General features: G+C 41.6%; 1 non-coding gene across 1 annotated transcript; it reads left to right on the top strand.

Moving 5' to 3' along the window:
* Window positions 1-1,049: 1,049 nt before the first annotated feature.
* On the top strand, window positions 1,050-1,121 carry TRNAQ-CUG (transfer RNA glutamine (anticodon CUG)). Its single transcript has one exon. It is a non-coding gene; the product is annotated as a tRNA-Gln (tRNA).
* The last annotated feature ends 3,437 nt before the right edge of the window (window positions 1,122-4,558 follow it).

The raw sequence follows: 4,558 nt of genomic DNA, 5'->3' as shown, positions 1-4,558 counted from the left end.
CTGAATTACTATACAGCTGCATTCTCATATCTCTACTTACCTGATTGGTGCATGTACAACTAATCCTTTTTAAATCGATGATAACGCAAAGGTTTTATCTAGTTCTTCTATCAGCCTCGATATCCAAACACACATTCATACACAAACCCAGTAAACACACGTTTGCACAAACACATACACACAAACTCACATCTAAACGTACATAAACACACACACAAACACAGACACAAAATCACATACATATACACACACAAACGATTACAAACACGCACGCATACACACAAACACAAGCGTGCGCGCACACAAACATATATATCCATATACGAATGCGTCCACACACACAAACACACACACACACATTCACAAGCACGCGCAAACACGGAAATGCAAACAAACGCATCAACATACACTGCTTGTTTAACATACCTTACTGTAATTTTTGTGCTTCTTAGCAACTAAATCTAGCTATATTCTCCGTAGTTTTGTGTGCATATGTGGCTTCTATGCATGCGTAGTTTTATGTGTACTCTTGGAAATATTGTTAATACAATGTGATCTGTATATACTCTCATAATAATAATAATAATAATAATACATTTATTTGGCAAAGAATCAATATACATGAAGTGCAGATAATGACAAGAACACATGGTTCGAAATGATTATTGCAAATTGCCGAGGATGATACAAAAAAGCATGTACGCTTATTTCCATTGTGGTCCCCGCTGGGCGTCGTCAGAGCTGAATAAACTTTTCAAACACGTAAACATATGCCTCCACACACACACACATACATGTAAACTTATGCATCCACACACAAACACAGGCACGCACGCAGTAAACATATGCGTTCACACACATACACGTACGCAAATGCATTCACACACACACACGAGCTCTCTTCCGGGAGGTTATTAACTGTCAATCACGAGTCGAACACGTGATCCAATACCATGGTGAATCACACGTAATCATGTGCATCCATAAACACACACACACACACACACACGTAAACAGTACATCAAACATGTCCGCTCTCTTCCCACAACGGTCCCATGGTGTAATGGTTAGCACTTTGGACTCTGAATCCAACAATCCGAGTTCGAGTCTCGGTGGGACCTGACATTTACTTTTAAATAATAGCGATAGAAAGGCTCGGGCTCCCATGAACGTAGCTCCTGTCCTGCGTACAATAATTATAGAAATACCCACAAGCAAGTATGCGCGCGCGCATAAACACACGCCCTCGAGCGCATTCCCACACACGCGCTAGCGCGCATTCCCACACGCACTCTCGCGCGCGCGCACACACACACGCTCACAAACATGTACACACACATACGCACGCACACGCAACCACACACATGCACACATACACACACATATGCATACACACGAACGCACGCTCACACACATACACATACGCACACACGCACGCATACACACAATCACACACGCACGCATACACACATTCACACACGCACGCATACACACATATTCACACACGCACGCATACACTTGCACAAGCACACACATGCACATACATGTATTCTACAATTGGGTAAACACATACACACATTCATACACGCAGGTACACACACTTGCACACACGCATACACATACACACAAACACACGCGTACACACAGGCAAACACTACTCACTTAAACAAAATCATACTGACAGACAAAAAGAATTACACATGTACGCACATGCAACACATGCGCAATGACACGTCACACACATGTACGCGAGAACACACACACACACACACATAATCCGCAGTTTAAAAGAAGAATTTGTATTTTCTTTTGCTAGAAGAATCTACATAGCTTGTTACAATTACCTCCATAATACTACAGAATTTCAAAGACGCTTGTAGGCTATACTTCTCCCTGCAATGGGCCATAATTACTGCACAAGATGCAATGTAATAATACGAAGAGAATCAATTAACGACAATGAGGGTCAGTGAAAGGAGTGTTCTTGTTTCTTAATGGCGACGGCAAATTTAAGGAACTCGTAAAAAATGTAATTAAAGACTCGAATAAAAGATCACTAATTAACAGTACAAGAGAACGAGGTATCGTCTTACCCATTGACACCGAGATGTCACGTTGGCAGCCCTGACTAGGAAGCAAGCGCGGAAGTCGTCATTTATTTGCAGGGGAAAAATGAAACGAAAAGAGGAGACGATAGAGATGAAAATCTGATAAAAAGAAAAGAAGAGGCGACAGATATGAAGAAATGCTAAGCAGAAAAGAAGAAATTGTAAGAAAATATTGAATGAACGAATATGTAAAAAACAGTCGCATTCAAATATGGTGACAGTCCTGACTCGAACTCAGTCGCGTGGGTGTCGTCGTCGTTTATCGAGTAAAAAAAAAAATATATATATATATATATATATATATATATATATATATATATGAAATGCATGAATATGAATGTATACACACGATACATTATAATGTGTATATATATACAGTATATATATAATATATATATATACAGAATATATACGAAACAGGTGGATGGATAAGATTAGATAAAACGTTCGATTCGTTACACTCCCTCTCGTGGTTATCTCCCTTCCCACACCAATTCACCTAGTTGGTCATTTGCCTTTTGATTCCTTTCCCTTTTCCACAAGTCCTCGCCGTTTTTCTAAGCTTGCTTCTCTTCACAGCTGCAATTCCCTCCTATTTAGTATCTTCCCTAGGTTCCCTGATGCATCTAGTTCTCATAATATATTTTTCTCTGTCAGAGACGGGTCCTATAGCTGTTGTTCTCAACTGTTTTGTGCAAAAAAATAAATAAACAAATAAATGAAGAGACTTAACTGTATAATTTTGTGTCCTACTACTGTACTGTCAATTCGTTGTTTTTAACTGCAACAATTGTTACCTTAATTTACACAAACTAAACACCCGCAACCCCACATTTGCCAACAAACTTTTTCGGGGTCCCCCACAGATCTCTACAGGAAGAAACGTTGGACTGTTGTCTTTAGTTCTAGTGTGGGAACGTTTCTATGTTACTGGTTAGTGGGAGGAAAAGGAGAGCAGTCACCGGTTGTGAGGTAAGAACATAAGAATGAAGGCGACTGCAAGAGATAGGCGAAAAAACGAAGAGATGTTGCTAAAACTGAGGGAGATCTTGGGTTTGATCTGCAGACCGAATGACAGCCCCTCGGGGTTGCCCATTCAGACAGAGGTGAGAGTTGATAGGATCTTAAGATGGGCAGGAGGGAGGCGTTTCCTCCCGACGTCCGTCTCGCAGAAACATTACGTGTAGACTTCAATTGTTGGTTCTTCGTGACTTGATTGTTCCTGATAGGTTTGATCTTTTTCATATATTATCGGGATCACACCAATATCCACCTGCTGCCGACGTTATTGGAATAATTTTCTCCATTTCTTTCTCATTTACTCCTGTAATCCTTTTCTTAATGGTGACGTTTATTGTTACTATTCTGGCTAACGCCAGGCGATTTTATCCAGCACTGCCGAAACAGAAGGAAGGGGATATTCGAGAAGACAGAAGTGACTGTGACAGCAGACATAAATGCGAGATTAGGGGACTCTGTAATGAAAGTCAGGCTTTGTTACGGAAAACGACCACAGGAGGAAGGGAGACAGGAAAAACAGACAGGTAGACAGACAGGAGATAGAGCTAGACTGACAAGAAGACGGGGACTCGCTTAGATAAAAACAGTCCGACAGACGGACGAACAAAAAGACGGGCACGAATACGTACACACGTTCACACATTCACTGATACGTTCACATACATATATGTACGCGAACACACACACACACACACACACGTTCACACACGCGGTGGAAGAGCGGACTGCTGGGCAGAAGACCGTCGGTTCGAATCCCGCTTGGCTCAGCTGAGTTTCCAGTCGCCACGCCGCGCCGGTCGGCTAAACCTACCCACATGTTCGGTCGTACGCTGCAACAAACACTCTCTCGTGGCTTCGAGTCTGTAGAAGAGCAGTGAACTTACGGACTTCTGTTACAGGAATTAGATATATGGTTATTTGATAACGCACTGAACTATATTGGGTCCAACGTTATATATTTTATCATATCTATATAATATTTCATATCACGTATTATACACAACACATTCGACATACAGACATACACTGCAGACATACGCATTAACGTGAAAACACATAGACAGTAATCCATAAGCACGTTTAGTAGTATTTGTGGGGTGATCAGACGACTGCGTGCAACTGGCAATACGACGTTCTTGCACGGAAAGGGGCCCATACAGGTGTCCTATTCCGAGGTCCGTCCTGGGTTTACCTACACCTCTACCAAAGGCACCGTACACACACACACACACACACACACACACACACACACACACAACAACAACAACAACAAATTATACAAGGAAACTAAGTTACTGCAAAGTGTCTTGATATCCTGGACGATGCCACATGATGCAGTAGGCGTTTAGTGAATTATTTCGTGTTGTTCAGAAGTCCTAGAAGAAAAAGAAAAGAAGACAAAAAAGACGGACGTGTCGTATTTCCTTGGG

The sequence above is a fragment of the Oratosquilla oratoria genome, chromosome 34 (genome assembly GCF_046742065.1).
Source record: "Oratosquilla oratoria isolate Oo_2021 chromosome 34, ASM4674206v1, whole genome shotgun sequence".
Lineage (NCBI taxonomy): Eukaryota > Metazoa > Arthropoda > Malacostraca > Stomatopoda > Squillidae > Oratosquilla > Oratosquilla oratoria.
Note: the sequence above shows the minus strand (reverse complement) of the source record. Positions and strands in the feature narration are given on the sequence as shown.